The sequence below is a fragment of the Eurosta solidaginis genome, chromosome 4 (assembly GCF_040869045.1).
Source record: "Eurosta solidaginis isolate ZX-2024a chromosome 4, ASM4086904v1, whole genome shotgun sequence".
Taxonomy (NCBI): domain Eukaryota; kingdom Metazoa; phylum Arthropoda; class Insecta; order Diptera; family Tephritidae; genus Eurosta; species Eurosta solidaginis.
Window position 1 is genome coordinate 203,935,948 of NC_090322.1, and position 10,287 is coordinate 203,946,234.

A 10,287-nucleotide genomic window follows, 5' to 3' on the forward strand; every position below is an offset into this window, starting at 1 on the left:
TTAAACGAAATAAGAAATGCGCAACGAAATTTCAATTCACAAAACAGCTGACTTCGGAAATTCGAAATTCCTATTCCCCAATTGTTCTTCTCCCTAGGAGAAAAGAATTGGAGGAATTTTTCCGCGAGAATAAAAAAATCCGCGAGAACAAAATTCCGCGAGAATATTTAGAATTGGTCTGTTATTGGTATAATAATGTGCAAGTTAGAAATAGCTCAACATTTTTCCTGAATTTTCAGAATTTTTTCGGCGAGGGTGTTGAGCAATTTCCCACATACAAAATGCATTTTTGTTCATGCGATGTATGGAAGAAATTGCTCAACATCCTCGCCGAAAAAATTCTGAAAATTCAGGAAAAATTTTGAGCTATTTCTAACTTGCACATTATTATACTATAATTTATTGGGCTACAAAACTGCATACTCAAAAATTTTCTAGAAATTGAAACAAAATTTGAAAATTTTGAATGTAATTTTTGAAATTTTGATTAATTCTCCTTACCTTTGAATAACTTTTAAAATTTTTTTGAATGTGGTTTCTGTTAGGGAATTTGCGATATTTTAGATGAAACTTATCAATTAAGCTGTGAGCCACTGCATTTGAGTTTTTTCAGCATAAACCAAGTGTGTAGTTATTTTTGTGAGTAACTGTATATATATATATATATACATATATAGTATAAATAGCATTAACATTACTTGTAACTGTTTAATACGGCTAAATAAAATAATGAATAAGTGTTTGAAAACAAAAAACTTTCAATAGAAACTAAAACCAAACAAAACAATATCAGACAAAAATCGTATAAACTGAACGCAGTACTTTTCTGGCACTCGTTGGAACTTTCGCTATACCTTTATGCAATACAACTACTTATATACAATAAATAAAAATAATGTTAATAATTACAATTTAAATATAAAGACAAACAATTGGAGCAAAAAAAAAAAAAAAAAACTAAATAAAATAAAATTGATCAAAAAAAAAAAAACTTTTTTTTCAATTCGTCTTTGTGCACCGTTTATTAAAAAAATAGCAGCAAACTCGCTTTGCAAATTTTATCAGTTGTTTTTACATTTTTATGTACATATACATACGTGTCCCGCACAAACGCGCTTGTCCCGTACAAACAACACAAGTTTTACATTTTGGAATCAACATATTTAATTTTTATACTCAGCGTGCTTTGCACAAAGAGTATATTAGATAACGGTTGGTTGTACAAGTATAAAGGAATCGAGATAGATATAGACTTCCATATATCAAAATCGTCAGTATCGAAAAAATATTAGATTGAGCCATGTCCGTCCGTCCGTCCGTCTGTCCGTTTGTCCGTTAACACCATAACTTGAGTAAATATTGAGATATCTTCACCAAATTTGGTACACGAGCTTATCTGGACCCAGAATAGGTTGGTATTGAAAATGAGCGAAATCGGGTGATAACCACGCCCACTTTTTATATATATATAACATTTTGGAAAACACAAAAAACCTGATTATTTAGTAAATAATACACCTAGCATGTTGAAATTTGACGTGTGGACTGATATTGAGACTCTTCATAAAAACTAAAAAAAAAATGTTGAAATGGGCGTGGCACCGCCCACTTGTGATAAAATCAATTTTACAAATATTATTAATCGTAAATCAAACAATGTTAAACCTATCGTAACAAAATTCGGCAGAGAGGTTGCCTTTACTATAAGGAATGCTTTGAAGAAAAATTTACGAAATCGGTTAAGCACCACTCCCATTTTTCTATAAAAGATTTTTAAAAGGGTCGTGGCGAATAAAATTAGCTATATCTTTGCAAAAAAGAGCTTTATATCAATGGTATTTCATTTCCCAAGTGGATTTATAAAAATAAATAGGAAAAACTTCAAATTTTAAAAAATGGGCGTGGCACCTCCTCTTTATGACTAAGCAATTTTCAATGTTTCGGGAGCCATAACTCGAAACATTTACATATCCTAACAAAATTGTGTACACATATTTTCCTTATAGCAGAAAATATTTCTAGTAAAAATGGACGGAATCGGTTAAATACCACGGCAACTTTTATATAAAACAAGTTTAAAGGGCTCGTATACTAGAATAATAAGCTATAACTTAGCAAAAAATAGTTTTGAATCAATGATATTTCACTTATCAAGTTTTATTGTAAGAGGAAATGGGGAGACATTTTTCTTTTAAACGGTCGGTGCCACGTATTATGTAGAAAAGTAATTTATCTGAAATGAAATGTACAATTGAAGCTCACGCTGAATATATAATGTTCGGTCACACCCGAACTTAGACACCTGTAGTTGTTTGTAATAAAATATACCTTGATCCCAGTACTACCAAAGATATATTTTGGTTTTTTCACACATTAGTTTCGCTGAGATTTCACCTGACGCAGTGTGTCCCTTTTCCAAGAATACCACCAACCCACCGGAGATTTATACTTCACTTACAATTTTATATTAAAGTTGCTATAAAATGTATGAAAATTACAGTGAACTTACCAGCTGAAAAATATTTTGAAAAACATATTGGAAAGTATTTGTAAATAAAAAAGTCGTCGGTTTCTTATTGGTGGCGAATAGTTATCGTCGAGTTATCGGTTTGTAATCGGCTTGTTGTTGCCGAGTCATCGACTTCTTATTGGATTCTTATCAGCTTGTCATAGAAAGTACACATTTGTCATCCATTATTTATCAAAGTTTTATATACTTATTGTTTTGTTGATTTTTCGACAGGGTGGATAGATAATGTATATTGGAACGATTTTCCGTCATCTCTTGTTTTATAGGTATGTGTATCATAACAAGCCGATGAGTCATCTTTAACTAATCGATAGCATGCCGCCAACAAGCTGGTACCGCTCCAATAAGAAATCGATAACAAATCGATTCATTTTATGTAACGAAATCGATAATTTTTCCATAACTCCCCGATAACAAATTGGTGACACTTCGATAAAAAATCTATAAGTTACCTAAAACCAATTGACATCTTCTTTATAAGATATCGATAACTTTTCGGTAAGTAATGGATACATTTTCGATAAGAAACTGGTAATAATTCGATAACAAGTCAATAACATATTGATAACATATCGATAATATTTCGGTGATAAATGCAAAACTTTTCGATATTTTAAAGATAACTCATCGATTAAAAACCGACTTAATTTAATTTTATATAACTTAAGCTTGTTTAAAATAAAAATAAATGTAAGGCGCGTTAGCCTCCGAAGAGATTTTAGGCCGAGCTTCTCTTCCAATTTGCGTCGTGCTCCTTTTTAATTTTTCCTACAAACTGGCGGGACGGGACCTACTTGTTTTATGCCGACTCCGAGCGGCATCTGCGAGGCAGATGAGTTTTCACTGAGAGCTTTTCATAACAGAAATGCACTCGGAGTGCTTGCCAAAAACTGCCAAGGGGCGACCCCGCTTAGAAAAATTTTCTTGTAATTGAAAAAAATTATTTCTAAAATTTTGATGTTGCTTTGCCCGGGGCATGAACCCAGGTCATTCGGTGTGGTAGGCGGAGCACGCTACCATCACACCACGGTGGCCGCCAGCTTGTTAAGTCTGTGTAATTTAGTTTAATTTATTGGTTTTTATAAAATTGTTAACATTTTTTTACTCTATTTTATTTTACTAAAGGTTTTTATTTTATATTATTTTATTATTATTATAATTTTATTTCATTATTATTTATTATTATAATTTTATCTTATTATATTTTATTATTTATTATTATTTTTATTTTTTTTTAATAAAGTTGTTTTTGATTGGATATTATTTAATTTAAATTATTTAGTTTTATTTTGTCTTAAGAGGTTTTTTTCTTTATTACACTTTACAAATGCATACAAAATAACCCAATAATGTACAACTATAACCAACAAAACCTAGCCCCGTGCTTTGTTTTTGCAAACACTTTTTGTATTCGAGTATGTTAATTTTAACAAATTTTCTTCTGATTTTTGTGTTTTGCAGGGAAATGATGCCGCTTGACAGAGAACAGAGAGATAAAGAAATTTTCAAAAGCACTTGGCCTCTATTATTTTTCACACAATGCTTGCGAAATTTGCCATCAGTACGCTTTTGAGTCAAAAACTGTAAAATTTCGCACTATTTGTCCCGTAAAAACCGTAAAATTTTCCAAATCATAAATCAATGTCTGAGATTTTGAAAAGAGATAATCTCGGGTACTACTTGTCCCGTAAAAACCGTGGAATACGCCAACTTATAGATCAAAGTCTTAAACTTTGGAAAGAGACAATCTCGGATAGTACTCCCGTCCCGTTAAAACCGTCAAATTCTCCAAATCTCGGATACTACTAAACGGATTGCAAATTTCGGTAAGTTTTAAAATTGTTTACACTACGCAAGCATTACTGTGAACGAAAGCAAATTCAGGGCTAATGCTGGCTGGCAACAGCGCAAAAAATGCTGCTGGTAACCATAGCAACCGGCACGAGCGGCGGTAGTCGTGATACACGTACTTGTTGGCTTCGCGTTGATGAAACAATTTTTAGATTTTTTCGCTGGTCTATTTGATCGTGGCCAACGTGATTGACAAGCATTAGTGTGTTAGTTTTGTGAGAACGTCAAATGAGCATGTTCGCGGAAGAAAAAGATTTTACGTTGCGGTTTATTGTAATCTACGAATGCAAAGGTCGGATGGAAAAAAAAAATTGCCAAAATCAGGTAATTTTCTTAGTGGCTTAAGATTAGCATCTTATTATATTAAAATTGAATAAGCTACACAACTGCATACTCGAAAAAATTCTTAGAAAAAACTTCAAAAATTTTTATGAAAATTCGCAAAATGTACAAGCAATAAAAAATCGTCATCCGATGACATGTTTACGTCCGGACGCTACGAATTTTCAATACAAATGGCGCTTGATGCTTTCTGTTTGTGTAGTGGCCGGGCAAGCGACAATCAACCGATACGCACACAATCACGCGTTGCTATGGTTACCAGCAGCATTTTTTGTGATGTTGCCAGCCAGCATAAGAGGTGTGATTGTGTGAGTCGTAAATCAATCGCCCTTCGTTTATTATTAACGAATTGGTTTGCTGTGTGTGTTTTTTATTTCACAAGCTAAATGGCAAAACGAGAAAGACAGAGATAATTGGGGTTATTAAATATGTATGGTGAAATTTTTTAAACGTAAACCATGACCAAAACAATGAGGTGAACTTAGTTCTCGACAAATGCACCTACTGTTATACTATCTAAATGCATTGTTTGTTAGATGTATTTCTTTTCTTTACGCGCTTTTCATCTCTTTCATTAGTAAATTTCCAGCAAAGTACCTTTTTGGACTGTCAATTTAACACATAAATCATTTTTAATTTGCATAAAATAATACTAGAAACATTCAATATACAGCACTTATAATTCGACCACGGAGCGGATAGTGCCGGGTTTGGAGACACGCCCCGAAGGTTTTGGGGAGTGTTATCGGTGTGGTCCTTGCTTGATATAGATTCGGTATGTTCCGGTAACAAGCACCATTAAAGTACAAGCCCAACCATCTCGTGAACGATTTTATATGACCACATTGAACCTTCTATGCCATTCCGCCTTCCATGAGTACCTAGTGGTAGCCAGAGCTATGTGCCACCACTCTTGCAGAACTGCTCCGGTCGTTTTCCTACCAAAAAAGGCGAAGATACGTCGTATGTATCAAAACCCCTGAGACGCTGATATATGTGTACATAAAGTCCAACATAGATGAAAAACTGTTCTCCACAACACAACATGCGTACACCAAAGGCAAGTCGGTAGACACCGCATTTCATAGGGTGGTAATAAGCATAGAGAAAGCCCTGGAATATAAGGAATATGTTCTAGGAGTCTTCTTAGACATTGCCGGGTCTTTCGCCAATGTCTCTCAACAGGCGTTAATGGAGGGCCTTAAGTACATTGAAGTTTTGCATGCTTAATAACAGGAAGATTACTTCGTTGTTTGGGATGTATGAGGCCACAAAATCGGTGGACAAAAAAACGGCACAGGGCGAGGTGTTTTCACCTCTGTTGTGGACGCTGGCGGCTCAGATGAGGTTGCAGTTGTCTTCCAAAAATTAGCTATTTGGTGAGGATAGGGCGCTGCGGGATGCACATAATGCCTGAGCATCTAATGTCGGGTTGAGCGCCAACGCGGAGAAGACGAATATGGTATTTTATACCAAGCGGTATAATGTCACAACTTTTACTAGGCCTAAGCTAGGGTCGATGGCCTGGAGTAGGAATCTTGTTTAAAATATCTAAGAATCTCAACGTGGGCGAGTGAGTGAAGAACTTTATGCATGTAAAAGAATGCCGGGGTGTACGCGGTGTATATCGTCCTCTCTCTTTGGGGTTTTTACAGTTTTTTTAATTTAAAGTGGTTGCCTTATTGCATACTCAATTAGAGCATAATTGAGCTATGGAACGTAGACCTTTGATTTACAGCGATTTTAAAGCCTCTCCTATACTATGGAGTCCCTTGTTGTTGTTGTGGCAGTGCTTCGCCCCATCCAATAGGTGCGACCGATCACAAATTGTCATCAATATCCTCTAACGGGAGTCCGAGGAAACTTGGAGTTTCAACAGGAGTGGGCCATAGTGAGAGGGATGTTAGAGGCGTTGGTTCCAAATTGCAACTGAGGAGATGGTTGATGTCATATGGGGACACATTGCAAGCAGGATATACATTTTATATGTTTATTTCACGCGCCCAACGCTTTTATTTATTTGTCTGATCAACACCCTAGATTGATGAGGAGTGTGATGACTAGTACCTAGGACCTACCTAATTATTTTCTATCTTTAAGTATTATTATTACTTAATGTAAGTATTGTTTTCAAGAAAACCGTTTAACTTAAAAAATTTTTAAAATCATTTTATTTGGATATCTCAATTCTTGCGGCACCTGGCGGCGATTTTTTCATATGTCGCTTTCTATTCATGTATGTAATATGTGTTCCAAATAGCGCTCGCTATTCTAAGACTGCCGCTATTAGGAGTGGCACAGCTATCAGATCTAGAAGCAGCAAGAAGAAATCTTCTACACCTTTTCCAGTTTAGGTTCACAAAATTACAATTCAAATTCACAATTTCCAATTTAAATTCAGAAATTTACAATTCAAGTTCAGAAATTTACAATTCAAGTTCAGATTTTTCAATTCAAGTTCAGAAAATTACAATTCAAGTTCAGAAATTCCAATTTAAATTCAGAAATTTACAATTCAAATTCAGAAAATTACAATTCAAGTTCAGAAATTCCAATTTAAATTCAGAAATTTCCAATTCAACTTCAGAAATTTCCAATTCAAGTTCAGAAAATTACAATTTAAATTCAGAAAATTGCAATTCAAGTTCAGAAAATTACAATCCAAGTTCAGAATTTTCAATACAAGTTCAAAACATTTGTCGGGTATTTTTTTTCATCCAATGGAAATAAATGTATGTAAGATGGTAACTATGTGTTAAGAAATCATTGGACATCTTAACTCGTTTAAATCAATTTTGCGAGATAGCGAAAAAAAAACTCTCGCTCATAAGTAGCAATTGCGATGCCATCCAGCTATATTTTTAGCGTCACAACCATTGATCTGCACTGAGTATGACAGCAGTGATGACGGAGATATGGCCACTTAAACAGTCAACGGAGCGTCCACACTCCCGGAAGTAACGTATAGGTACTGTTTGTATAGATCTTGGCGCCATATGTCAAAATATCTCAACTTATCCGCCATCATCATCATTCATCATGAATTGACACTAAATCGCGATTTTAGCAGTTTCGTAACAAATCATGCCAGCTTTCCCTGTTTCGCGGTAACTGGCGGCGATTGGGAGCACCATGAGAGGTCAAGTCTTCCTCCACCTTCGCAACTCTGTGGATGTCTCTTCCTTCCACTGCTTCCAAACTTCTGTTTCGACTGAAGTACTTTCTTGGCCGTAGCGTCATCATGCACTTGTTGGAAGGAATTATCCTCCATTTGATTTCAAGGTTCGGGATGTACACACCTTGAAGAAAACTTGGGGAACACCATACCCAAGCCACCATTTTGGCAGCATGGTCAACGAAGCATCAACACTTCCGCAAGTAACATATAAGTATAAAATTAATTAATTAAAATAACTTTTGAAAATTAACACCCTACTTATAAATTTCTGAATTCGAACTGTAATTTTCTGAACTTGAATTGTAATTTTCTGAACTTGAAATGAAAATTCTGAACTTGAATTGTAATTTTCTGAACTTGAATTGGAAAATCTGAACTTGAATTGTAAATTTCTGAACATGAATTGTAAATTTCTGAATTTAAATTTGAAATTCTGAGTTTGAATTGCAAATTGGAAATTCTAAACTTAAATTGGAAAAGGTGTAGTATTTGCTAAGAAATGATTTATTGGTTTTTTATAGGGTTTTTCACTTTGCCGTTGGGCACATTTCAGGTACCGGTATGAACCCATTCAGTCTATGCGCGGTACTCCTGGACCTAAATAAAATTAACGAAACCCCTGTACGCAATGGATTCGAAACTTGAACAAAGCGTGTCGGGATGGGTACAGGGATCTACTAAGGATCTACAAGCGTGAAATTTCCAGGGCGAAGAGAATCTCATGGAAAAGTTTCTGTACGAACTTAGAGTGCTCCAGCGAAACAGCACGGTTGAGAAAAGTCCTAGCAAGGGGAAATATAGTCCAGGGACTAATAAAGAAAGAGAACGGGGAATGGTCACGTAATAGCGAGGAATCCCTTGAGGTGCTTCTCGATACACATTTCCCATCCGTATATTGTTTAGAAGAGCCAGCAGACAGCACTCACACTTCGACCACGGAGCGGGTAGTGCTGGGCTTGGTGACCGATACCAAGATCCAATGGGCAGTAAATACGTTTTCTAAGTTTAAATCGCCGGGCCCAGATGGTATATTGCCGGCCACGCTACAAGTTTCAAGTAGGACGGTCGTGGAATGGCTTAAAATAATATTCGATGGGTGCATAAGACTGAATCATGTACCGCACTCTTGGAGAACTGCTCGTGTAGCTTTCCTACCAAAGGCGGGGAAGATCGGTCACGTGTATCCCAAAGGCTATATACCCATTAGCTTAACATCATTTCTGCTCAAAACCTTTGAGAGGCTGATAGATGTGTACACAAAGTCCAACGTGGATGAAAAGCTGCTCTCCACAATACAACATGCGTACACCAAAGGCAAGTCGGTGGACACCGCATTGCATAGGGTGGTAACAAGCATAGAGAAAGCCCTGGAATATAAGGAATATGCTCTAGGAGTCTTCTTAGACATTGCCAGGGCTTTCAATAATGTTTATAAATGGGCAATTATGGATGGTCTTAATTACATTAAAGTACATCCAGCCTTAACGAGATGGATCGGCTGCATGTTAAATTGCAGGAAGGTTACATCACAATGGGGATTGTACGAGGCCACGAAATCAGAGGACAGGGGAACGCCGCAGGGAGGGGTGCCATCTATCGCCTCTGCTGTGGACGCTGGTCATCAACAAACTGCTCAGGCGATTCGATGAGTGACCCGTAAAACTTACGCGGATGACGTTGCAGTTGTCATAAGTGGAAAGTGCATTCCAACGATTAGGTCTTTAATGGATCGGGCGCTTCGGGATATTCATACCTGGGCATCAAATGTCGGTTTGAAAGTGAACGCGGATAAGACGGATATGGTCTTGTTTACAAAGAGGTACAAGGTCCTAAATTGGATCAGACCTAAGTTAGCAGGGGTGACCCTACAGGAGAAACCTTGCACAAAATATGTAGGCATCATCCTAGACAGTAAGCTGTCATGGAAGCTCAACGTGGAGGAGAGGGTGAAGAAGGCTTCAATGGCACTTTATGCATGTAAAAGAATGCTGGGGTGTACGTGGGGTTTATCGCCATCTCTTTCTCATTGGGTTTTTACAGCGATTGTAAGCCCTATTCTATACTATGGAGTTCTTGTTTTGGTGGAAAGCCACACAAAAAAACAATACACCTCAAAAACGTGAGCCCGGAAAACAACCCCGACAGCCGGACTGTATGCCATTCTGCACATTCCCCCTGTAGACCTGGTAGCAAAGAACATAGCGTTAACAGCTGCAACCAGGCTCGGTGCCTCGGGGCAGTTTGAGCGCCGACCATACGGCCATAGTAGTATAGCGTCATCAATCACAAGACGAAGAGACTACCTGATTCCTTATCTGCGCTTCGAGGGCGATCTTAAGCCACAATAGAGGTGGATGGTTGGCGAAAGGGTGCTCAAATGGCGGAC

General features: G+C 36.8%; 1 long non-coding RNA gene across 1 annotated transcript in view; it reads left to right on the plus strand.

Annotated features, from left to right (window-relative positions):
- The first annotated feature begins 3,893 nt into the window (after positions 1–3,893).
- LOC137250915 (uncharacterized) overlaps positions 3,894–10,287 on the plus strand; it is a 570,288-nt gene continuing 563,894 nt past the window's right edge. Inside the window, exon 1 of the long non-coding RNA XR_010953116.1 lies at positions 3,894–4,356. This is a non-coding gene — a long non-coding RNA (uncharacterized lncRNA). The remainder of the gene's footprint in view (positions 4,357–10,287) is intronic.